The 27,420-nt window shown below is 42.9% G+C and overlaps 1 long non-coding RNA gene across 1 annotated transcript; it reads left to right on the forward strand.

The window, feature by feature from the left end:
- Nucleotides 1-1,047: 1,047 nt before the first annotated feature.
- LOC139571475 (uncharacterized) lies at nucleotides 1,048-25,058 on the forward strand. Its single transcript, XR_011674305.1, has 5 exons — nucleotides 1,048-1,209; nucleotides 3,333-3,512; nucleotides 3,617-3,734; nucleotides 15,606-15,714; nucleotides 24,315-25,058. It is a non-coding gene; the product is annotated as an uncharacterized lncRNA (long non-coding RNA).
- Nucleotides 25,059-27,420: the final 2,362 nt, after the last annotated feature.

The following is a 27,420-nucleotide window of genomic DNA, read 5'->3' on the forward strand; positions in this document are numbered from 1 at the left end:
ATCCTTCTTTAACCTGTCTCCTCCCCTTCATCTATGCTGATTGAAGTGTATATAACAGATGACATCAATAAGGGATCATAGCTTTCACCTGGATAGTTTGGTACACTCAGTGTATATGGAAGTAGTTTAGTGCCCCAAAAAATTGGTTAAATATGTGTAAATGGTTAGTAGTATGACCATCTTAAAACAATTCCATATGTTAGCTTAGTAGAACATCCCATGCTTACACTGTGGGGCAGGGGTGTCAAACTCATTCCCTGGATGGCCTAGCATCTGCAGGTTTTTGTTTTTTCCTTTCAATTAAGACCTAGACAACCAGGTGAGTGGGGTTCTTTACTAATTAGTTACCTTAATTCATCACTCAAGTACAAGGGAGGAGCGAAAACCCGCAGACACTCAGCGCTCCGTGGAATGAGTTTGACACGAGCTCTGAGGGGTTGTAGTCAACTGGGTGGGACTTCCAACTTCATTGGTTGATCCCTCCCGGTGACCCTGTTAGAGTCATGTCCAACCGGGTCATCAGGAAGGATCAGCCAATCGTGAAGAAGAAAATTGATTACTTCAAACTAGAGAATTCCTCAAATGGTGCCTGCTGCCCATGCTGTCACAGACTCTATAATGGCACCGATGGAAAGATTAGTCCTCTATCTATCTCTATGAATGCAACACACTTTGAAAGGCGGTGACCAGGGGCGGTTTGGTACTAAAAATCGTAGTTTCCTAACCTGCTGTGTAAGGTCTCCTAACCAGCTATGAAAATGTCACTTCGGTATCAAAGTGCCATGTATCAAAGTGCATGTGCCTGTCATCATGCTTCCCATGGGTGTTCAAGCAGTAAGGCTAACGAAGCCGAATGTAGTCAGTGAAGTGCATCTGTGACAGTCGAAAGACATACAATTTGGTTGTTTTCCAACATAAAGGCTCAGATCAACTTGGCAGTGTTAACATAGATGCTGATGTTTATAAAAGTTTTCACAAATGAATGTCAAAATAAACTTCTCCATACCCTCATCACACACTCACAAACTGAAAACATAACGTGTACAATTCATTGGTTAGAGAGTGGTCTCATATTACTTTTATTTGTATCCCTTGTAAATGGTTCTGTGCTATGTACCAGATTGTAACCATTTATACGATCAGCACACATGCATTTTATTGTTTTCTGACCTCTGTAATCGAGAGGCAATGCTGGAGCCGTGTGATAAGGTAAGCAGTGTTTGCTAGCTGCTAACACGCTATTTTGGTTAGGTCAAAGATCTGTGGTTAGCTAGGTGCTAATGAAAATTAGCTAGATAACCACCGACTGTAGTTACGTGCACAACACACATCACCTTCCTTACAAGTAAAAAGTAAAACAGCATAGGCTAGCATAATGAATGTTTTGACATGTTTTTAGTGAGCTAGCCAGCTAGTTAACATTAGCTCATGGTTTGTGTAGTCATACGTTTTCATGTGGGATCATGCTAGCTAGCGTTAGCCCACCTGGGAAGGGATATTATGCTATCTATTGTGGGGTTTTATAAAGGTTTTTTGACATGCTTAACTAACTATAAGCTAGTAGGGCTTCTTATGCATTAAAGTTTGAATTACTGACTCATGTGAACCTGCATTTTCCATTAGTCTCTACTCTTACCAGTGCTCTGTCTAATCATGAGGCCACAGCCTGAAATTGCAACAAATGTATCTGAGCATAAGATATGAACAGCAGTCTGAAATGTGTGTGTGTTAAAAAGGGCGCTGTGGGCGCTGTACTGTGTGACCGAGACTGTGCTAATCTTAGAGAGACACAGGAGGGGGGTGAATCAGGGGACTGCTGACTGTGGTGTACAATAGACAATAACAGATAAAATATACACACGAAGAACATCTGTGAGGTTCTGAGTTATGCACTATAACCCAATACTATAACAAACGTGATTAGCAACTGTATTAAATGTGATTGGATATTGACAAACTGTTGGCCTGGGAGCCTGGGTGTCTGTGTGTGTGTGTGCTGGAAGTAACAGTTAGCCAGATAAGAGTGCTGGGAAGCTGTGGTTAGCCTTGAGCGAGAACAGTGGCCATTGTATACAGGTGCGAATAGCTCAGACAATATTACAGAGCTGTCTGACCTCAGTCTTTGGGGTGAAGGAGCGTAATCTACACAGCAACAGAGCTGTCTGACCTCAGTCTTTGGGGTGAGGGAGCGTAATCTACACAGCAACAGCGTCGGGACATCACATGCGCTAAGGGGCCAGGACTGGCTTAAGGCGCCAACACCAACGATAGGCTGGGTAAGTCTGAACCACGCCCAGTCTCTACTCTGACAGGCCGGCTCGGAAGTGGGAACTATCTCTGTCATGAGTATTTATTATAATGTCTTTGTCAGTAACAAGTGTCTTCTCTGTTTTCATCCTGCGTGATGTTACAGTGAACCCGTATATACGGAAATTGCATTTGCCATTTATTACTTAGTTAATAAAAAGTACATAGCATACAATTAGTGACTCATTGTCATACTTGTCCTTATACCAGATTGAATTGACGCAACCCTAACACTAGTTAATGTTAACTCACCGTTCGTGTAGTCAGACTTGCTAGCTAACGTTAGGCCGGCACCATGGCAAGGATAATTGGTTAGCTAACATGTCACCACTTAGAAAAGTCTGACTACATGAACGGTGAGCTAATGCTAACTAGCTAAATATCACCTGGTGGACTAGTTAGCTACATTAACTAAAGTTGGCTAGCTAGCTCACAAATGACTTGTGGGCTCTAGCCCAAGGCTAGTACTTTTCAGACTGTGCTAGTAGACAATGTGCCAAACTGCCTGACACAGCAGTGACATTTTGCCTTTACAAACATCACATGCCACAGATTTAGGACCTGAATGCTACCCTGGCTAGTAGAAATCGTGGTCTGCTGGCCAGTGTCAAAATCCTTATGTTCACTCCCTGCATGTCAGTACCTTTCAGACGATCCCCCTACCACTGTTGGTCCTCCTCAGTGACATCACGGCGGGGGGGTTTATCTGGAATACTCAACTAAAAGATTAGGACAGTCTAGGGTACTACTTGCCCGAAGAGATTAAGTATTGCGATGAGCTATACGGCTATACTTATGACTCTAATTCTCAAGAGGAAAGTCCATCCCAGCAGAAATGTCCCATCCACATAGTAGGATTTTAGATGTGCAGATAGACCAAAGCATAGTCTATTTTATTGTTATTATAGTCAAGTCTCTAGGTCATGGTATTTACATATCAATGTTACCATTTTAGTAATCAACATAGCTAGCTAGTAAAATGTACTTTTTTTCTTGTCTTTCTGACGGGCGGCCCGGAAACCCAGTGACACACTAGGGTCTGCAGCTGCCATTTTCCGTTGGGAAAGAGAAATGGCCCTGTATTTACCTGAAAAGGTAGCTCATCCACCATGGCAGAAGACAAATATCCAGATTATTGATTGGGAAGAACAAACAATGAGACATAAGGATTGGTTGTTGAGGGAACACTTGTCCCATTGTCCAAGGTGGGTTTGTGTAATGATAAACAATGTATTTTCTGTCCAGATAAAGATGCTGATACAGCATTGAAAAAGACCTACCACTGACTAAATGTCTCTTTGTTTTCCAGTCCAACAGAAGTGCATCCTTCAGACCATCCAGTGCATGGACATCCTGTGCTAGTGTGATCCGAGCACGAGCGTCCAGTTTTGGAGAGACTACAGCACATCGAGCCTGTGGGCTGAAAGGTCAGAAACTCAAATATGTTACAATATTTGGTAAAACATTGAATTTGTACATTTTGATTTTATGTCCACTTTTCCCCATGTTTTAGACATGAGGCACTTGTTTTTCAACAATGTCAGGTACAGGCAGGGATGACTGGGGCCTTCAGCAAGTAAAACACAGTGGGAAATAAATAATTTCAACATCAGTGGTAGGTTCTAATTCTCAGAGCAAGAACTCTACGGACACTATTAAAGCTCAAACCAAGTTTATTCTTTCAAGAGGATCAATATAGCTGCATTAGACAAAGACATTGTTTACACGAATCCCCGAGCTGACAAGTTAAAAATCAGTAATTCTGCCCCTGAACAAGGCAGTTAACCCACTGTTCCTAGGCCATCATTGAAAATAAGAATTTGTTCTTACGTAACTGACTTGCCTAGTTAAATAAAGGTACAATAAAAATAAATAAACAAGCACTGATATTTAACTGTTTCTCATAGGCTGAGTCTCCTCCTACACATCTGAACAAACATTGTATCTTAAGTGCTAGGCAGGAAACTAAGTGATACGGCCATAAACTTTTCTTTCTCTCTTATCCAACCATTCCAGTGTTTTTTAGTTTTTATTTTACTTGCTGTGTTGTATTTACTTCGCCACCATGGCCTTTTTATATTTTTATTTATTTATACATATATTTGTTTGCCTTCACCTCCCTTATCTCACCTCACTTGCTCACATTGTATATAGACTTATTTTTTTTCACTGTATCATTGACTATATGTTTGTTTTACTCCATGTGTAACTATGTGTTGTTGTATGTGTCGAACTGCTTTGCTTTATCTTGGCCAGGTCGCAATTGTAAATGAGAACGTGTTCTCAATTTGCCTACCTGGTTAAATAAAGGTTAAATAAAATAAATAAATAAAATCGTGACCTGACCTCAACCCCCTTCATCACTAATCCATGGCTCTCTCCCCTTATCAATGCCTGCCACATGTCATAATTTCCCCTGCACTCTGCACATTCCAAGCTTAATTGCACACACTATATACCTTCCTCATACAGATAACCATTAACTTCTGGTGTAGACCCTCTAAACCTAAGCACTCAATATTTCAATAGGAGACCTGATAATTAACCATATCCCAAGTTTAGGAGTTAGGACCCAGAATAAAATCAACAGATATCAATTCCCCATAAAGTTTACTACACTGAACAAAAATATAAATGCAACAAAGTGTTGTTCCCATGTTTCATGACCTGAAATAAAAGATCCCAGAAATGTTTCATATGCACCAAAAGCTAATTTCTCTCAAATGTTGTGCACAAATTTGTTTGCGTTTCTCCTTTGCCAAGATAACCCATCCACCTGACAGGTGTGGCATATCATATAAGAAGCTGATTAAACAGCATGATCATTACACATGTGCACAAATGTGCAGTTTTGTCACACAACACAATGCCTCAGATATCTCAAGTTTTGAGGGAGTGTGTAATTGGCATGCTGACTGGAGGAATGTCCACCAGAGCTGTTGCCAGATAATTGAATGATCATTTCTCTACCATTCAGCTGAACAGCTGATGAAACTGTGGGTTTGCGCGACCAAAATATTTCTGCACAAACTTTCAGAAACCGTCTCAGGGAAGCTCTTCTGCGTGATCGTCGTCCTCACCAGCGTCTTGACCTGACTGCATTGAGGCGTCGTAACAGACTTCAGTGGACAAATGCTCACCTTCGATGGCCACTGGCACGCTGGAGAAGTGTGCTCTTCCAGGATGAATCCCGGATTCAACTGTACTGTGCAGATGGCAGACAGCGTGTATGGCGTGGTTGTGAGCAGAGTGCCCTTTGGTGGTGGTGGGGTTATGGTATGGGCAGGCATGAGCTACGGACAACAAACACAATTGCATTTTATCAATGGCAATTTGAATGGACAGAGATTGTGACGAGACCCTGAGGCCCATTGTCGTGCCATTCATCCGCCCCATCACTTCATGTTTCACTATGATAATTCACTACCCCATGTCGCAAGGATCTGTACACAATTCCTGGACGCTGAAAATGTCCCAGTTCTTCCATGGCCTGCATACTCACAAGACATGTCAGCCATTGAGCATGTTTGGGATGCTCTGGGTTGACGTGTGCGACAGCGTGTTCAGCCATTGAAAAGGAGTGGGACAACAATCAACAGCCTGATCAACTCTATGCGAAGCAGATGTGTTGCACTGCATTAAAATGGTCTTCACGGAGGCTGTAAGACCTTCCCTGGATGTAGAAATCCCTCGACTTCACTACCTCTTCAATGGTAAGGTCCATTGCACCATAGGCACACTTGCCTTCAACCCTTGACCTTGTCTCTTTCTGAATACAATGTAAAAAATAAATAAACATTTTCAACAATATGGTCCCATTCTGTGTGCAGCGTTGTCTCTTTCTGAAGACAATGTAACAAAAAATAAATGTTTTCAGCAATATGGTCCCATGTGGAGCAGTCAGTGAGGAAGGCCTCAAAACGCCTGCACTTTGACTGTTCTTGCCAGAAATAGCCTACCCACTGAAGTTCTGGTCAAAGTCTATACTACACTGGTCAGCCCTTCTCTGGAATATGGTGGAGTGCTGTTAGTTGGATGCAGAGGAGGGCCTTGAGGATCCTCTCCAGTGGCAGAGCAGTCCAACTACAGCTCCCCTCACTGCACAGCAGGGCCTTGAGGATCCTCTCCAGTGGCAGAGCAGTCCAACCACAGCTCCCCTCACTGCAGAGGAGGGCCTTGAGGATCCTCTCCAGAGGCAGAGCAGTCCAACCACAGCTCCCCTCACTGCAGAGGAGGGCCTTGAGGATCCTCTCCAGAGGCAGAGCAGTCCAACCACAGCTCCCCTCACTGCAGAGCAGGGCCTTGAGGATCCTCTCCAGAGGTGGAGCAGTCCAACCACCGCTCCCCTCACTGCAGAGGAGGGCCTTGAGGATCCTCTCCAGTGGCAGAGCAGTCCAACCACAGCTCCCCTCACTGCAGAGCAGACGAGAGCAGGCTGCAGTGCACCTAGTGAAGGATATCACATTTTAATATTTCCATCATGATATGTCCTATAATGTTTCAACTGTTCTGTATTCTATTCGTGTCACGTATTATGTGTTATGTACTTTAAATGAGTGTTTTGCAATTATTAGTAATGTAAATTCTGCATTTCGTCAGTTTTATCTGTGGAAGAATAAAACTCATTCTGTGTGCAATGTTCTCTCGTTCTGAAGACAATGTAACAAAAAATAAACATTTTCAACAATATGGTTCCATTCTGTGTGCAACGTTGTCTCTATATAAATTATTTTATCTTTCTTCTCTCTGTGTTTCATAATTTTCCTTCAATTCCAAGAGGCTGAATGTATCGCACAGGAGAAAGCATCCGAGCAAGTGAAACAGCGCCCCCCTGTCCTGTCTCTCTATGTGTAGGTCATCTATCTGATGCTGTCAGGCCCAAACGAGTATGACATTGTTGCCGCCTAGAACATTGAAGGCAAGGGAAGCCAGCGAGCATCTGGCCTCCCTTGACAAAAAAATATAACAAATTAGCCAATCAGCGTTGAGCCAAACTGAGCGAGCTCAACTGTGAATGGTCCACCAAAAAAAAGTGTGAAGGGGAGCCAGCTTGAATTTGGCGTCACTCCTATCAAATCCCATTGAGAGCATACGTTATTGACAGAAAAACTTGAATTGTTGCATCTCGTTGTGTTATTGTCCTCCGGTGTCTAGCTAGCCAGCTAACTAAAATTGTCCCTTTCCTAACTTAGCCATGGATGGAGATAAGGATTTGGACTTGTGGTTTTACTTAATTCTCCATACTGGCCAATGATTATAACGGCAATTTGGATCCAACCACTAATTCATGCATTGTTGTGCCCCTGGCCTGGAAGTTGTGTAGCTAGATGTAGAAAGATAACCTAGCTAACGTTACCCATGAATGGAAGTTAGGCTAGCGAGCAAGCATTTTAGCCAGGTAGCCTAGGACAACAAAAATGTAACGTGTGTACTGTATGACAGAGTGATAGACCATTTCGTAAACATGAAAGAGAAGATGGCATTGGCGTGTTCTACAAGTAGGGTGAGTCTACTTGCATGCACAGACACACACACACACACACACACACACACACACACACACACACACACACAGAAATCAGAACCATGGACAGACATCATTTTTAGCTTACATTGATTGGACTAAATTGTTTTGATATCTTTTAGTTGTATTAGACTAAGCAGAGGTGATTAGATGATGTTGACGTTGAAATAGTGGAGGCAGGTAACGCTCTGTGGTTCTAAATCAATAGTTAGTATAGTGGTCCGAAAATGACAAAAACATTAACTTACTTGACCATGCTGTAGGTCATGTACCTGTCTGTTACTGTACATGCAATATGCTTTGTGGACTTCACTGGACAGAGGTTGCTATCTGATAAAACAAAGGTTGGTTGAATTTATTCTGCCACTGTGTCTAATTATTGTCTCTGCCATAGGCCTATATATCACAGTGATTAGGCATATGAACTAACGGGTTATAGAGCAAACAATGTAATTATCACAACTAAAACACTCTGAGCCACATGTGACTCCAGTACTGACCTCAGTTCTCACCACTGTCTGAATGGAGCCTCACCCCTTTAACAAGTACAAAATGGTCATATTAGATTGTGATGTTATGAAAAAAATAATACCTTCCTCCTACAGATAAACATTAACTAACTAGGTTAATTAGATTCTAGATTATATCCATACTTTATTTATATTTTTGACAACTTTTACTTCACTACATTCATAAAGAAAATAATGTACTTCTTACTCCATACATTTTCCCTGAAACCCAAAAGTATGTCACATTTTGAATACTTAACAGGACAGGAAAATGGTCAAATTCACACCCTTATCAAGAGAACCACACTAACCTTACCTACTGCCTCTGATCTGGCGGACTCACTAAACACACATGCTTCATTTGTAAATGAGGTCTGAGTGTTGGAGTGTACCTCTGGCTATCCGCAAATTTAAAAAAACAAGAAAATGGTGCTGTCTGGTCTTCTTAATAAGTCATTTGAAATAATTTATACTTTTGATACTTAAGTATATTTTAGCAATTACATTTACTTTTGATACTTAAACATTTTTAAAACCAAATACTTTTACTCAATAAATATTTTACTGGGTGACTTCCACTTTTACTTGAGTCATTTTCTATTAAGGTATTTTTACTTTTACTCAAATATGACAATTGGGTACTTTTTCCACCACAGATTTTTTTTACACATTAACCTAATAAAAACTGTTCTGTATGAATGAGGTTTGTGCAGTAGGTCTAATACATTATCACAACCTATTGGCTATGTGCCTGGCCTGCCAATATTGTTCATTTCAGGCCATGTTATATTTCAACACTCAAGCTTTGATAACAAAAGAGATCAGTTGGTGTAGCACTTGCAAGGTACAGCTGAGCATAAATTGAAATAATTAGCTTTTTTATTTTACAGGACTGATGGTACCTGCAACTGATGGTCATGGTGCTTTCAAGACTGGGAACTCGGATAAAACTAGGTCAAATCACGACGTTGGTGAACTTCAGGTCCGGAAAGTTAGAGCTCTAGAAAGATGCCAGAGTTTCCGAGTTGGATGACTGTTCAAAACTATTTTTCCCAGTCGGATCTCGTTTTTTTTTTCCAGTTCCCAGTTGTCTTGAACGCAGTGGAGTCAACACTGAATTCGTCTCAGCTGGGGGAGAGAGAGAGCAGCAGATTGTCCGCCTCTCAAGGTCCCTGCTCTCCCCGTCCTTTCCTCCGGTGAGACTGACCAGAGCGAGGGGACAGTCTTCCATCTGATGGCGAAACTCGAGTTGAAACGCACAAATGCATGTTGTTCCTATGACCAGAGAAAGTAAAATAGAACAGGGCAGCACGGCTGACCCTTAAATGCACATTTAATTTATTTTGACCTTTATTTAACTAGGCAAGTCGGTTAAGAACAAATTCTTATTTACAATGACGGCCTACATGGGGAGCTAACAATGATATGCATGTAAATCTCTCATGGCTCAAAGTGGAGGAGAGATTGACTTCATCACTACTTTTTTTTGTCAAAAGTGTTGACATGCTGAATGCACCGAGCTGTCTGTTTTAACTACTAGCACACAGAAACGGAAACCTATACATACCCCACAAGACATGCCACCAGAGGTCTCTTCACAATCCCCAAGTCCAGAACAGACTATGGGAGGCAGTACTACAAATAGAGCCATGACTATATGGAACTCCATTCCACATCAGGTAACTGATGCAAGCAGTAGAATCAGATTTGAAAAACCCCGATAAAAATACACCTTATGGAACAGGGGGGACTTTGAAGAGACACACAGGTACAGGCACACACATACGCGCACAAACGCTAGCACTCTACCCACACGTACATTGAAACAACGTTGTATGGTGGTATTATACATTTTGTATTGTAGATATGTAGTGGTGTAATAATGTTATATGATGCACTGTTTTATCTTTTGTTTTATATTTAATGTAAGTGCCTTAATGTGTTGGCAGGAACTAATGGGGATCCCTAATAAATACAAAATATTCCTCGGCATTAAAATAGACCAAACGAGGTGCTAATAATAATTAAAACACAGGGCTATCGATACACTTGGCTACTAATTAATTGCAGCTGCAGCGCGATTAGAAGTAGAGAGAAGCGCATTTTATGTTTTGTAATAGTGGTGACAGTGCTGAATAAAAGTTTGACATGAACTCACTTATAAAAACAGCAGCTCTTTGACAGTCTCCCTCTGGTCATAGTTTAAAAAGTTATTAAATCTCATGTATGCTAGTAACGTAAACTCACCCCATTCCTTACAAATGTGCGCATCCGCAACATTCAAACGAGGCTACAAAGAAAACTGATGGGACTGTAGCGACTGTGTTGACTTCAAAATCGGGGGTGTGAACTAGGTTTCTATTCAAGCGTTGATCGACATGGTAATGACTCTATAGTATTGGAGAAAAGTTGAAAAAACGGACCCTCCGTTACATTGTGACGTGTCCCCTCCTCTCTTCTCCAGACCATTTCCGGAGACCTTCTCCCTTACCTCACCTCGCTCATCAACTCATCCTTGACCGCTGGCTACGTCCCTTCCGTCTTCAAGAGAGCGAGAGTTGCACCCCTTCTGAAAAAACCTACACTCGATCCCTCCGATGTCAACAACTACAGACCAGTATCCCTTCTTTCTTTTCTCTCCAAAACTCTTGAACGTGCCGTCCTTGGCCAGCTCTCCTGCTATCTCTCTCAGAATGACCTTCTTGATCCAAATCAGTCAGGTTTCAAGACTAGTCACTCAACTGAGACTGCTCTTCTCTGTATCACGGAGGCGCTCCGCACTGCTAAAGCTAACTCTCTCTCCTCTGCTCTCATCCTTCTAGACCTATCGGCTGCCTTCGATACTGTGAACCATCAGATCCTCCTCTCCACCCTCTCCGAGTTGGGCATCTCCGGCGCGGCCCACGCTTGGATTGCGTCCTACCTGACAGGTCGCTCCTACCAGGTGGCGTGGCGAGAATCTGTCTCCTCACCACGCGCTCTCACCACTGGTGTCCCCCAGGGCTCTGTTCTAGGCCCTCTCCTATTCTCGCTATACACCAAGTCACTTGGCTCTGTCATAACCTCACATGGTCTCTCCTATCACTGCTATGCAGACGACACACAATTAATCTTCTCCTTTCCCCCTTCTGATGACCAGGTGGCGAATCGCATCTCTGCATGTCTGGCAGACATATCAGTGTGGATGACGGATCACCACCTCAAGCTGAACCTCGGCAAGACGGAGCTGCTCTTCCTCCCGGGGAAGGACTGCCCGTTCCATGATCTCGCCATCACGGTTGACAACTCCATTGTGTCCTCCTCCCAGAGCGCTAAGAACCTTGGCGTGATCCTGGACAACACCCTGTCGTTCTCAACTAACATCAAGGCGGTGGCCCGTTCCTGTAGGCTCATGCTCTACAACATCCGCAGAGTACGACCCTGCCTCACACAGGAAGCGGCGCAGGTCCTAATCCAGGCACTTGTCATCTCCCGTCTGGATTACTGCAACTCGCTGTTGGCTGGGCTCCCTGCCTGTGCCATCAAACCCCTACAACTCATCCAGAACGCCGCAGCCCGTCTGGTGTTCAACCTTCCCAAGTTCTCTCACGTCACCCCGCTCCTCCGCTCTCTCCACTGGCTTCCAGTTGAAGCTCGCATCCGCTACAAGACCATGGTGCTTGCCTACGGAGCTGTGAGGGGAACGGCACCTCAGTACCTTCAGGCTCTGATCAGGCCCTACACCCAAACAAGGGCTCTGCGTTCATCCACCTCTGGCCTGCTCGCCTCCCTACCACTGAGGAAGTACAGTTCCCGCTCAGCCCAGTCAAAACTGTTCGCTGCTCTGGCACCCCAATGGTGGAACAAACTCCCTCACGACGCCAGGACAGCGGAGTCAATCACCACCTTCCGGAGACACCTGAAACCCCACCTCTTCAAGGAATACCTAGGATAAAGCAATCCTTCTGCCCCCCCCCCCCCCTTAAAAGATTTAGATGCACTATTGTAAAGTGGCTGTTCCACTGGATGTCATTAGGTGAATGCACCAATTTGTAAGTCGCTCTGGATAAGAGCGTCTGCTAAATGACTTAAATGTAAAAATGTAAATGTGTCATAAAGCATAAGGCAACTATTTCTGTCTTACAATCTTTCTCCACCAGGTGTAGCACTTCTCTCATCGTTTAAAAACAAGAAATGGACAGTGACGGTGGTAAGGGGGGATACCTAGTCATTTTTTGCGTCATCATTGCATGCGATCATCTTTCTCAAAGCCGCTGTTTACTTCTAAGATCACTTTAGCACCGCCCTAAAAACCCGATTCAAATTCGACGCAAACCTTCAAATAGGTATGTAATGACACATTATATAAACTCTTTATAGTGTTTTATTTACATTTTAGAGGCGATAAGGTGATAAGTTGGACAGATCGACTTTTTAAAAAGACCCGACGGGGCTCTTTGCCTGCTTGAATTATGCAGAAACGGGCAGCGTTTAGGTCATGTAATTGATTCTGTAGGAAAGGGGCGAAATTGTGCTTTACAATGGTATTGACATTACAGTTGATCTGGAAGTATTACGTTTTTGGGGCGCTAAAATAAGGGCAATTGTACGGACCAAGGCGATGTACGAGTTTACGTGAGTTTACGTTATCAAACAATGCTGTAGCCGGGGTCGTGGAAGCTGTAGGTAGGCATTTGAGCTATTCGATTGGCCAGAACAGTAGGCACACTTGATTTAGCCACAGATCTCCAGGTCCGCCGGGTACGCGGAGTTTGTCGTTTCAGACAAATTAAATGGTTGAAAATGGGAACACTTTGCCTACCAGGTGCAGCAGGGCTTCTGAATCAGGAGCACCTACCGTCAACAGCGCAACACACAAACATAACAAAAATAAAAGGAGCTCAAGCCTTAATGTCTTTATCATTGGATTTTCTACAGAAATGTTTGGTGATTGACTAGGAATGCCTTGGAGATCACGATGAACGGTTGATGACCACTGGTATAAAGCATGCCTGACCCATTCAAGGCAAGAGCACCTCTGGAGCAGGGTTCCATTCAAAGGTGTGATAACATTGGTGGCATTAAATGTTGAAGAGGCTCAGATTAGTACAGAAAGTGTTGTATGCTGAAGCAGTGAAAAGTGGTAGAGGAAGATGTGTACAGGGTGAGGGATCCTGACAGGATTCCTGTGAATAGGCAGATACTAATAGAGAGTGATGGGAAGAATATGTGCTTCAGTGAGGTGGGTTTCTTAGTATTCATAGCCATGGTTGTCAACTGTACTGCAGAAATGGAATGTACAGTAAGTCACAGAAAATGTGAGGTTGTGGTGGCAGCTGTAGAGAAGTATTTGGGATTGCAAGGTTTTACTGCTTTTAGTGTTCTGTCCTCCCAGACCGTTAGCCTGGAGTAGGATTAGATAGGATAAATTAGTGGAATGGGGTGTTTTTTTGTTGTGAGGACTAATAGTTGGCAGGGTAATTTTGTAGTACCTGAATTGAATGTAGGTAGGCCGTGACTGGCCTCACACTTCAGTACGGTGGCGGTTTATGCACCTAAAAGTTGGATGCGGTCAGCAATCTCAAAGAAGAAAGAAGAAGACGGGAAGCGCACTAAAAATTATGCACGTGACAACATTACCACCTGGTGGTAGATGCAATAACTGCTATTTTACAAGTCAAGACAACCATCTGCTGTTCAATTCAAGGGGATTTATTGGCATGGGAAACATATGTAAACATTGCCAAAGCAAGTGAAGTAGATAATATACAAAAGTGAAATAAACAATAAAAATGAACAGTAAACAGTACACTCACAGAAGTTCCAAAAGAATAAAGACATTGCAAACGTCATATTATATATATATACAGTGTTGTAACGATGTGCAAATGGTTAAAGTACACAAGGGAAAATAAATAAACATAAATATGGGTTGTATTTACAATGGTGTTTGTTCTTCACTGGTTGCCATTTTCTTGTGGCAACAGGTCACAAATCTTGCTGCTGTGATGGCACACTGTGGTATTTCAGCCAGTAGATATGGGAGTTTATCAAAATCGCGTTTGTTTTCGAATTCTTTGTGGATCTGTGTAATCTGAGGGAAATATGTCTCTAATATGGTCAGACGCTAATATGCTCTCCCTTGCGTCCAGGCAACCCTCCTCAAATATTGGTAGTAGGCTGGTTGCTAGTAGGTGATGTTAGCAATTAACTATAGCTAGGTAGCTAGCTTGCTAGAGATTAAATGAACATGAAGTTGTTTTAAGGTGGGTGACTATGTTGCTGAATAACTTCTTCGGGTAGAATACGACTGTAGCACAAATTATTAGTTTACAGGGCAAGTGGTCTGTGCGGAGGGTTGCCCAACTAGCTAGCTAGGTAGCTAACTCTAGCTAGTAGTTTACCCTAGAGAGGCTAGGGTTACTACACAAAGTGCAGCTACTACAACAATAATATATTACCTGTTCCTATTTGGGTTACCAATACAGTTTGTATTGGGTTATTAGCCCTAGCTATGCAGTTATTTCAATGTCTGATGATTTCTTTAATGTTGCTCTGTTCAAAGAGTAGCTACATGTAAAGCCATCCCCATGGATGCCTGCTGTCCCTGTCACTGTGCTTCACCATTACACAGACACACACTGGGATTTGATACCAGCAAATACCCTTCAGGCGCTCCTCAGTGGCTTCCCACCTTTGTGTGTAAAGAGGTCGGCTTCTTCAATCATTGCATCACCTGACTCCACCACACTCCAATGCATTTCCTCTGGCCTGCAGGCCCTTTGACTGACAGGTCACCATGGAGACATTTCTGCCATGGAGTTTGGGACAGGTAGAGTCCTGCTCTGCTCTACCTCTGCAGATTATGTCATAGTCTGAGATATCCAGCGCTGCTACAGGAGAACCAGGGAGGGTGAGGATCTCTGCTACGTAGCTGTATGGAAATGCAGTATATTAAAATAAAACATTTAAAAAATACAGCTCAGTTAGTTTGTTTTCAGGTGTTGTTGCGTCTGATACAGTTATTGGGACTACAGGGCAATGTAATCCATCTGTCATTTTGTTCCTGTGATCAACGAGTGGCTGCATGCTCAGGGGACAAAGTATACATACTCAACTCCAAGTTAGGTACAGGATGCTGAATATGTACTCTTCCAGTCAAATTCAACCCTTAGTGTTTGTGTGATGTTTTTATAACTTTTTGTAAGATGATGACAAAGGAATGGACAATAAAGTTATCTTCTTTCTCTTCTTTCATACATTGTCTGTTTGACTCTGACCTCCAGATAGAGGAAGTGTTGGCTGGCTATCCACATGGTACCTTTGGCAGCAGCAGACTTCTGTCCATGGGATGAAGACATCCTGGTGTGCATATCAGAGGACCGCATATTTAAGGTACAGCCATGTTATTCACTCACCAGTAAAATAACCCAGCTTCAGTTGTTTTAACTCATTTTTTTGCATCCCTTATGAAGGCTACACTAGCTTTCTACTACAAATGATAGGACTGCTAGTCAGTCAGCTGTATCTTTTTACTACAAATGATAGGACTACCAGTCAGACAGCTGTAGCTGTCTACTACAAATGATAGGACTACCAGTCAGTCAGCTGTAGCTGTCTACTACAAATGATAGGACTACCAGTCTGTCAGCTGTAGCTGTCTACTACAAATGATAGGACTACCAGTCTGTCAGCTGTAGATTGCATAATTTCACATGTGTGGGATTGTCTGTGTATTATTCCAAGAGAGACTGTTGTCTAAAGGAGGAGTTTTTAAATGTTTACCAATTTTCTAAAGGGTTGGGGTTTAAAAACAGAATATTCTCTATCAGTGTGCTGTATGGTCAGGTAGTTCTCTATCAGTGTGCTGTATTGTCAGGTAGTTCTCTATCAGTCTGCTGTATGGTGAGGTAGTTCTCTATCAGTGTGCTGTATGGTCAGGTAGTTCTCTATCAGTGTGCTGTATGGTGAGGTAGTTCTCTATCAGTGTGCTGTATTGTCAGGTAGTTCTCTATCAGTGTGCTGTATTGTCAGGTAGTTCTCTATCAGTGTGCTGTATGGTCAGGTAGTTCTCTATCAGTGTGCTGTATTGTCAGGTAGTTCTCTATCAGTGTGCTGTATTGTCAGGTAGTTCTCTATCAGTGTGCTGTATGGTGAGGTAGTTCTCTATCAGTGTGCTGTATTGTCAGGTAGTTCTCTATCAGTGTGCTGTATGGTCAGGTAGTTCTCTATCAGTGTGCTGTATGGTCAGGTAGTTCTCTATCAGTGTGCTGTATTGTCAGGTAGTTCTCTATCAGTGTGCTGTATGGTCAGGTAGTTCTCTATCAGTGTGCTGTATTGTCGGATAGTTCTCTATCAGTGTGCTGTATGGTCAGGTAGTTCTCTATCAGTGTGCTGTATTGTCAGGTAGTTCTCTATCAGTGTGCTGTATGGTGAGGTAGTTCTATATCAGTGTGCTGTATTGTCAGGTAGTTCTCTATCAGTGTGCTGTACGGTCAGGTAGTTCTCTATCAGTGTGCTGTATGGTCAGGTAGTTCTCTATCAGTGTGCTGTATGGTCAGGTAGTTCTCTATCAGTGTGCTGTATTGTCAGGTAGTTCTCTATCAGTGTGCTGTATGGTCAGGTAGTTCTCTATCAGTGTGCTGTATGGTCAGGTAGTTCTCTATCAGTGTGCTGTATGGTGAGGTAGTTCTCTATCAGTGTGCTGTATGGTGAGGTAGTTCTCTATCAGTGTGCTGTATTGTCAGGTAGTTCTCTATCAGTGTGCTGTATGGTGAGGTAGTTCTATATCAGTGTGCTGTATGGTCAGGTAGTTCTCTATCAGTGTGCTGTATGGTCAGGTAGTTCTCTATCAGTGTGCTGTATGGTCAGGTAGTTCTCTATCAGTGTGCTGTATTGTCAGGTAGTTCTCTATCAGTGTGCTGTATGGTGAGGTAGTTCTATATCAGTGTGCTGTATTGTCAGGTAGTTCTCTATCAGTGTGCTGTACGGTCAGGTAGTTCTCTATCAGTGTGCTGTATGGTCAGGTAGTTCTCTATCAGTGTGCTGTATGGTCAGGTAGTTCTCTATCAGTGTGCTGTATTGTCAGGTAGTTCTCTATCAGTGTGCTGTATGGTCAGGTAGTTCTCTATCAGTGTGCTGTATGGTCAGGTAGTTCTCTATCAGTGTGCTGTATGGTGAGGTAGTTCTCTATCAGTGTGCTGTATGGTGAGGTAGTTCTCTATCAGTGTGCTGTATTGTCAGGTAGTTCTCTATCAGTGTGCTGTATGGTCAGGTAGTTCTCTATCAGTGTGCTGTATGGTCAGGTAGTTCTCTATCAGTGTGCTGTATGGTCAGGTAGTTCTCTATCAGTGTGCTGTATTGTCAGGTAGTTCTCTATCAGTGTGCTGTATGGTCAGGTAGTTCTCTATCAGTGTGCTGTATGGTCAGGTAGTTCTCTATCAGTGTGCTGTATGGTCAGGTAGTTCTCTTTCAGTGTGCTGTATGGTCAGGTAGTTCTCTATCAGTGTGCTGTATGGTCAGGTAGTTCTCTATCAGTGTGCTGTATTGTCAGGTAGTTCTCTATCAGTGTGCTGTATGGTCAGGTAGTTCTCTATCAGTGTGCTGTATTGTCAGGTAGTTCTCTATCAGTGTGCTGTATGGTGAGGTAGTTCTATATCAGTGTGCTGTATTGTCAGGTAGTTCTCTATCAGTGTGCTGTATGGTCAGGTAGTTCTCTATCAGTGTGCTGTATGGTCAGGTAGTTCTCTATCAGTGTGCTGTATGGTCAGGTAGTTCTCTATCAGTGTGCTGTATTGTCAGGTAGTTCTCTATCAGTGTGCTGTATGGTCAGGTAGTTCTCTATCAGTGTGCTGTATGGTCAGGTAGTTCTCTATCAGTGTGCTGTATGGTCAGGTAGTTCTCTTTCAGTGTGCTGTATGGTCAGGTAGTTCTCTATCAGTGTGCTGTATGGTCAGGTAGTTCTCTATCAGTGTGCTGTATTGTCAGGTAGTTCTCTATCAGTGTGCTGTATGGTCAGGTAGTTCTCTATCAGTGTGCTGTATTGTCAGGTAGTTCTCTATCAGTGTGCTGTATGGTGAGGTAGTTCTATATCAGTGTGCTGTATTGTCAGGTAGTTCTCTATCAGTGTGCTGTACGGTCAGGTAGTTCTCTATCAGTGTGCTGTATGGTCAGGTAGTTCTCTATCAGTGTGCTGTATGGTCAGGTAGTTCTCTATCAGTGTGCTGTATTGTCAGGTAGTTCTCTATCAGTGTGCTGTATGGTCAGGTAGTTCTCTATCAGTGTGCTGTATGGTCAGGTAGTTCTCTATCAGTGTGCTGTATGGTGAGGTAGTTCTCTATCAGTGTGCTGTATGGTGAGGTAGTTCTCTATCAGTGTGCTGTATTGTCAGGTAGTTCTCTATCAGTGTGCTGTATGGTCAGGTAGTTCTCTATCAGTGTGCTGTATGGTCAGGTAGTTCTCTATCAGTGTGCTGTATGGTCAGGTAGTTCTCTATCAGTGTGCTGTATTGTCAGGTAGTTCTCTATCAGTGTGCTGTATGGTCAGGTAGTTCTCTATCAGTGTGCTGTATGGTCAGGTAGTTCTCTATCAGTGTGCTGTATGGTCAGGTAGTTCTCTTTCAGTGTGCTGTATGGTCAGGTAGTTCTCTATCAGTGTGCTGTATGGTCAGGTAGTTCTCTATCAGTGTGCTGTATTGTCAGGTAGTTCTCTATCAGTGTGCTGTATGGTCAGGTAAGCTATGTGGAGACACCAGTTTGAGGGACATTTGGTTGAATATTTAGTAAATAATACTTAGTGGCATGTTAACTGTATGTCTCTTCCTCTGTTCCGCTCCATTACTCAGTGTGTTCCGCTCCATTACTCAGTGTGTTCCTCTCCATCACTCAGTGTGTTCCTCTCCATTACTCAGTGTGTTCCTCTCCATTACTCAGTGTGTTCCTCTCCATTACTCAGTGTGTTCCTCTCCATTACTCTGTGTGTTCCTCTCCATTACTCTGTGTGTTCCTCTCCATTACTCTGTGTGTTCCTCTCCATTACTCAGTGTGTTCCGCTCCATTATTCAGTGTGTTCCTCTCCATTACTCAGTGTGTTCCTCTACATTACTCTGTGTGTTCCTCTTGGAAAAGAGCAGGCAGCTGGTCACTGGTTCTGCTGATGGACAGGTTGGTGGGACACACACCAGAGGAGGCTGGTGGGATGAGCTATTGGAGGATGGGCTCATTGTAATGGCTGCAATGGAATAAATGGAATGGTATCAAACACGTCAAATATATGGAAACCACATGTTTGACTCCCTTCCATCAATTCCATTCCAGACATTACAATGAGCTCATCCTCCTATAGCTCCTCCCACCAGCCTTCTTTACATTTACATTTAAGTCATTTAGCAGACGCTCTTATCCAGATTATACACATACACACTCTCTCTTCCTGTGGACCACATATGTAATTTGGTGACCAGACTGGACCTTCACAAGGTGCATCAACGACACCAAAAGCACCTGTACACAGTGGCCCCACAGACTGGTGGTGTAGTAGGGTAGGCAAGATAGTACAGTAGTTATGGAGGGGATTTGTTGGATTCCTGTGATGTGTTTTAGCCAAATCCACATTTCCATTTTCACATAACGTTTGGAACTTGAACTTATTTCCCATATTTTCTCTCCCTTTATGAGTATCAGACTTAAATATGAAAGTGTTTTTCCTTACATTTTACCACTAGATGGAATCAGAACACTTTTAGTTATGTTCTGTAGGAGGTTTGGGGGTGTATAGTAATATGCTGTGTCTGACTGTTTGAGCTTTGGGGTATATAGTAATATGCTGTGTCTGACTGTTTGAGCTTTGGGGTATATTGTAATATGCTGTGTCTGACTGTATGAGCTTTGGGGTATATTGTAATATGCTGTGTCTGACTGTATGAGCTTTGGGGTATATAGTAATATGCTGTGTCTGACTGTTGGAGGTTTGGGGTATATTGTAATATGCTGTGTCTGACTGTTGGAGGTTTGGGGTATATTGTAATATGCTGTGTCTGACTGTTGGAGCTTTGGGGTATATTGTAATATGCTGTGTCTGACTGTTTGAGCTTTGGGGTATATAGTAATATGCTGTGTCTGACTGTATGAGCTTTGGGGTATATTGTAATATGCTGTGTCTGACTGTATGAGCTTTGGGGTTATATAGTAATATGCTGTGTCTGACTGTTTGAGCTTTGGGGTATATTGTAATATGCTGTGTCTGACTGTTTGAGCTTTGGGGTATATTGTAATATGCTGTGTCTGACTGTTTGAGCTTTGGGGTATATTGTAATATGCTGTGTCTGACTGTTGGAGGTTTGGGGTTATATAGTAATATGCTGTGTCTGACTGTTGGAGCTTTGGGGTATATTGTAATATGCTGTGTCTGACTGTTGGAGGTTTGGGGTATATTGTAATATGCTGTGTCTGACTGTTGGAGGTTTGGGGTATTTAGTAATATGCTGTGTCTGACTGTATGAGCTTTGGGGTATATTGTAATATGCTGTGTCTGACTGTTGGAGCTTTGGGGTATATTGTAATATGCTGTGTCTGACTGTTGGAGGTTTGGGGTATATTGTAATATGCTGTGTCTGACTGTTGGAGGTTTGGGGTATTTAGTAATATGCTGTGTCTGACTGTATGAGCTTTGGGGTATATTGTAATATGCTGTGTCTGACTGTTGGAGGTTTGGGGTATATTGTAATATGCTGTGTCTGACTGTTGGAGCTTTGGGGTATATTGTAATATGCTGTGTCTGACTGTTGGAGCTTTGGGGTATATTGTAATATGCTGTGTCTGACTGTTGGAGCTTTGGGGTATATTGTAATATGCTGTGTCTGACTGTATGAGCTTTGGGGTATATTGTAATATGCTGTGTCTGACTGTATGAGCTTTGGGGTATATTGTAATATGCTGTGTCTGACTGTTGGAGGTTTGGGGTGTATAGTAATATGCTGTGTCTGACTGTTTGAGCTTTGGGGTATATTGTAATATGCTGTGTCTGACTGTTTGAGCTTTGGGGTATATTGTAATATGCTGTGTCTGACTGTTGGAGGTTTGGGGTTATATAGTAATATGCTGTGTCTGACTGTATGAGCTTTGGGGTATATTGTAATATGCTGTGTCTGACTGTTGGAGCTTTGGGGTATATTGTAATATGCTGTGTCTGACTGTTGGAGGTTTGGGGTATATTGTAATATGCTGTGTCTGACTGTTGGAGCTTTGGGGTTATATTGTAATATGCTGTGTCTGACTGTATGAGCTTTGGGGTATATTGTAATATGCTGTGTCTGACTGTTGGAGCTTTGGGGTATATTGTAATATGCTGTGTCTGACTGTTGGAGGTTTGGGGTATATTGTAATATGCTGTGTCTGACTGTTGGAGCTTTGGGGTATATTGTAATATGCTGTGTCTGACTGTTGGAGGTTTGGGGTATATTGTAATATGCTGTGTCTGACTGTTGGAGCTTTGGGGTATATTGTAATATGCTGTGTCTGACTGTTGGAGCTTTGGGGTATATTGTAATATGCTGTGTCTGACTGTATGAGCTTTGGGGTATATTGTAATATGCTGTGTCTGACTGTATGAGCTTTGGGGTATATTGTAATATGCTGTGTCTGACTGTTGGAGGTTTGGGGTATATTGTAATATGCTGTGTCTGACTGTTGGAGCTTTGGGGTATATTGTAATATGCTGTGTCTGACTGTTGGAGCTTTGGGGTATATTGTAATATGCTGTGTCTGACTGTTGGAGCTTTGGGGTATATTGTAATATGCTGTGTCTGACTGTTGGAGCTTTGGGGTATATTGTAATATGCTGTGTCTGACTGTATGAGCTTTGGGGTATATTGTAATATGCTGTGTCTGACTGTATGAGCTTTGGGGTATATTGTAATATGCTGTGTCTGACTGTTGGAGGTTTGGGGTATATTGTAATATGCTGTGTCTGACTGTTGGAGGTTTGGGGTATATTGTAATATGCTGTGTCTGACTGTTTGAGCTTTGGGGTATATTGTAATATGCTGTGTCTGACTGTTGGAGCTTTGGGGTATATTGTAATATGCTGTGTCTGACTGTTGGAGCTTTGGGGTATATTGTAATATGCTGTGTCTGACTGTTGGAGCTTTGTGGTATATTGTAATATGCTGTGTCTGACTGTTGGAGCTTTGGGGTATATTGTAATATGCTGTGTCTGACTGTTGGAGCTTTGGGGTATATTGTAATATGCTGTGTCTGACTGTTGGAGCTTTGGGGTATATTGTAATATGCTGTGTCTGACTGTTGGAGCTTTGGGGTATATTGTAATATGCTGTGTCTGACTGTTGGAGCTTTGGGGTATATTGTAATATGCTGTGTCTGACTGTTGGAGCTTTGTGGTATATTGTAATATGCTGTGTCTGACTGTTGGAGCTTTGGGGTATATAGTAATATGCTGTGTCTGACTGTTTGGGGTATATTGTAATATGCTGTGTCTGACTGTTTGGGGTATATAGTAATATGCTGTGTCTGACTGTTTGGGGTATATTGTAATATGCTGTGTCTGACTGTTTGAGCTTTGGGGTATATTGTAATATGCTGTGTCTGACTGTTTGAGCTTTGGGGTATATTGTAATATGCTGTGTCTGACTGTTTGAGCTTTGGGGTATATTGTAATATGCTGTGTCTGACTGTTTGAGCTTTGGGGTATATTGTAATATGCTGTGTCTGACTGTTGGAGGTTTGGGGTATATAGTAATATGCTGTGTCTGACTGTATGAGCTTTGGGGTATATTGTAATATGCTGTGTCTGACTGTTGGAGGTTTGGGGTATATTGTAATATGCTGTGTCTGACTGTTTGAGGTTTGGGGTATATTGTAATATGCTGTGTCTGACTGTTTGAGCTTTGGGGTATATAGTAATATGCTGTGTCTGACTGTTTGAGCTTTGGGGTATATTGTAATATGCTGTGTCTGACTGTTGGAGGTTTGGGGTATATAGTAATATGCTGTGTCTGACTGTTGGAGGTTTGGGGTATATTGTAATATGCTGTGTCTGACTGTTGGAGCTTTGGGGTATATTGTAATATGCTGTGTCTGACTGTTGGAGCTTTGGGGTATATTGTAATATGCTGTGTCTGACTGTATGAGCTTTGGGGTATATTGTAATATGCTGTGTCTGATTGTATGAGCTTTGGGGTATATTGTAATATGCTGTGTCTGACTGTTGGAGGTTTGGGGTATATTGTAATATGCTGTGTCTGACTGTTGGAGGTTTGGGGTATATTGTAATATGCTGTGTCTGACTGTTGGAGCTTTGGGGTATATTGTAATATGCTGTGTCTGACTGTTGGAGCTTTGGGGTATATTGTAATATGCTGTGTCTGACTGTTGGAGCTTTGGGGTATATTGTAATATGCTGTGTCTGACTGTTGGAGCTTTGGGGTATATTGTAATATGCTGTGTCTGACTGTTGGAGCTTTGGGGTATATTGTAATATGCTGTGTCTGACTGTTGGAGCTTTGGGGTATATTGTAATATGCTGTGTCTGACTGTTGGAGCTTTGGGGTATATTGTAATATGCTGTGTCTGACTGTTGGAGCTTTGGGGTATATTGTAATATGCTGTGTCTGACTGTTGGAGCTTTGGGGTATATTGTAATATGCTGTGTCTGACTGTTGGAGCTTTGGGGTATATTGTAATATGCTGTGTCTGACTGTTGGAGCTTTGGGGTATATAGTAATATGCTGTGTCTGACTGTTTGGGGTATATTGTAATATGCTGTGTCTGACTGTTTGGGGTATATAGTAATATGCTGTGTCTGACTGTTTGGGGTATATTGTAATATGCTGTGTCTGACTGTTTGGGGTATATTGTAATATGCTGTGTCTGACTGTTTGGGGTATATTGTAATATGCTGTGTCTGACTGTGCACCCAGTTACTCAATAGCCATATGTCATATTCATTACCCCAAGAACCCGTTATTTTTTTCTCCACAGTTGGGAGAGCGCAATGGGACAAGGACATCCCTGCCGGCCAAACCCTCCGCTAACCCGTACGACGCTGGGCCAATTATGCGCCGCCTCATGGGTCTCCCGGTCGCGGCCGGCTGTGTCACAGTTCGGGATTGAACCAGGGTCTGTAATGACGCTTATAGCACTGTGGCGCACTGCGTTAGACCGCTGCGCCACTGGTGAGGCCCCAAGCACCCTCTTGTGTTTCGTTCCAGGAATCACTCCAGACCCAGTGGAGACAGCAAAGCCAGTTCTCAGAATATATGCTCATCACAGGAGGCTACCTGGCAGCAGAGGTAAAGAGGGGTTCCAAATGGGGTTTCCTTGCAGGGTCCATGTGTAACCGATGTGAAATGGCTAGCTAGTTAGCGGTGGTCCGCGCTAATAGCGTTTCAATCGGTGACGTCACTTGCTCTGAGACCTTGAAGTAGTTGTTCCCCTTGTGCTGCCAGGGCCGCGGCCTTTGTGGAGCGATGGGTAACGATGCTTCGATGGTGACTGTTGTCAATGTGTGCAGAGGGTCCCTGGTTCAAGTCCAGGTAGAGGAGAGGGACGAAAGCTATACTGTTACACATGTACTATAGATAAAAGTCCTTTCCTTATTAATCACTTGTTTAACCCTTTGTTTGCTTATTACAGTCTATTTTACTTGTGTAGATGTTTTATGCATTTGCAGTCTACAGTGCATTCGGAAAGTATTTAGACCCCTTGACTTTTCCCACATTTTGTTGTTACAGCCTTATTCTAAAATTGATTAAATAAAACATTTCCCTCGTCAATCTACACACAATACCCTATAATGACAAAGTGAAAACAGGTTTTTAGAAATGTTTATAAATGTATACAAAATGTAAACAGAAATACCTTATTTACATAGGTATTCAGAACCTTTGCTATGAGATTCAAAATTGAGCTGAGGAGCATCTTGTTTCCATTGATCATCCTTGAGATGTTTCTAAACTCAGCAAAAACAGAAACGTCATCTCACTGTCAACTGTGTTTATTTTCAGCTAACTTAACATGTGTAAATATTTGTATGAACATAACAAGATTCACAACTGAGACATAAACTGAACAAGTTCCACAGACATGTGACTAACAGAAATTGAATAGTGTGTTCCTGAACAAAGGGGAGGGGGGGTCAAAATCAAAATGAACAGTCAGTATCTGGTGTGGCCACCAGCTGCATTAAGTACTGCAGTGCATCTCCTCCTCATGGTCTGCCAGTTCTTGCTATGAGATGTTACCCCACTCTTCCACCAAGGCACCTGCAAGTTCCCGAACATTTCTGGGGGGAATGGCCCTAGCCCTCACCCTCCGATCCTATCACCTGCAAGTTCCCGAACATTTCTGGGGGGAATGGCCCTAGCCCTCACCCTCCGATCCAACATGTCCCAGACGTGCTCAAAGGGATTGAGATCCGGGCTCTCTCTCTCAGCCTATTGCGGACAGTCTGAGCACTGATGGAGGGATTGTGCGTTCCTGGTGTAACTCGGGCAGTTGTTGTTGCCATCCTGAACCTGTCCCGCAGGTGGGATGTTCGGATGTACCGATCCTGTGCAGGTGTTGTTACACGTGGTCTGCCACTGCGAGGACGATCAGCTGTCCGTCCTGTCTCCCTGTAGCGCTGTCTTAGGCGTCTCACAGTATGGACATTACAATTTATTGCCCTGGCCACATCTGCAGTCTTCATGCCTCCTTGCAGCATGCCTAAGGCACGTTCACGCAGATGAGCAGGGACACTGGGCATCTTTCTTTTGGTGTTTTTCAGAGTCAGTAGAAAGGCCTCTTTAGTGTCCTAAGTTTTCATAACTGTGACTTTAGTCGCCTACCGTCTGTAAGCTGTTAGTGTCTTAACGACCGTTCCACAGGTGCATGTTCATTAATTGTTCATGGTTCATTGAACAAGCATGGGAAACAGTGTTTAAACCCTTTACAATGAAGATCTGTGAAGTTATTTGGATTTTTACGAATTATCTTTGAAAGACAGGGTCTTGAAAAAGGGACGTTTCTTTTTTTTCTGAGTTTACAACTTGATTGGTGTCCACCTGTGGTAAATTCAATTGATTGGACATGATTTGGAAAGGCACACACTTTTTATGTAAGGTCCCACAGTTGACAGTGCATGTCTGAGCAAAAACCATGCCATGAGGTGGAAGGAATTGTTATTAGAGCTCGGAGACAGGATTGTGTCGAGGCTCAGATCTGGGGAAGCAGCTTGACCATGTGGTACGTAAGAAGTGCCCATCAAGCCAATCCAACTCGTGGGAGGTGCTTCAGGAAGCATGGGGTGAAATCTCTTCAGATTACCTCAACAAATTGACAACTAGAATGCCTAAGGTCTACAAGGCTGTAATTGCTGCAAATTAAGGATTCTTTGACGAAAGCATAGTTTGAAGGACACAATTATTATTTCAATTCAAAATCATTATTTATAACCTTGTCAGCGTCTTGAATATATTTCCTATTCATTTTGCAACTAATTTCATGTATGTTTTCATGGAAAACAAGGACATTTCTAAGTGACACCAAACGTTTGAACGGTAGTGTGTGTATATATATATATATATATATATATTATTATTTTTTAAGAGCTGTGCAGCCTCCGAAACACAACCCAGCTGAGCCGCACTGCTTCTTGACACAATGCCAGCTTAACCCGGAAGCCAGCCCCACCAATGTGTCGGAGGAAACACCGTACACCTGGCGACCGTGTCAGCGTGCATTGTGCCTTGCCCGCCACAGGAGTCGCTAGAGTTCGATGGGACAAGAACATCCCTGCCGGCCAAACCCTCCTCTAACCCGGACAATGCTGGGCCAATTGTGCGCCGCCCGATGGGTCTCCCGGTTGTGGCCAGCTGCGACAGAGCCTGGACTCGAATCAGGATCTCTAGTGGCACAGCTGGCACTGCAGGAGGCCTCGTCACATTTAATTTTTAATACATTTGCAAAGTTTTCTAAAAAACAGTTTTTGCTTTGTCATTATGGGTGTAAATTGATGAGGAAAAAAATCATCAATTTTAGAAAAAGGCTCACGTAACAAAATGTGGGAAAAGTCAAGGGGTCTGAATACTTTCTGAATGCACTGTAT

This window comes from Salvelinus alpinus, chromosome 3 (assembly GCF_045679555.1).
Source record: "Salvelinus alpinus chromosome 3, SLU_Salpinus.1, whole genome shotgun sequence".
NCBI classification, from domain to species: domain Eukaryota; kingdom Metazoa; phylum Chordata; class Actinopteri; order Salmoniformes; family Salmonidae; genus Salvelinus; species Salvelinus alpinus.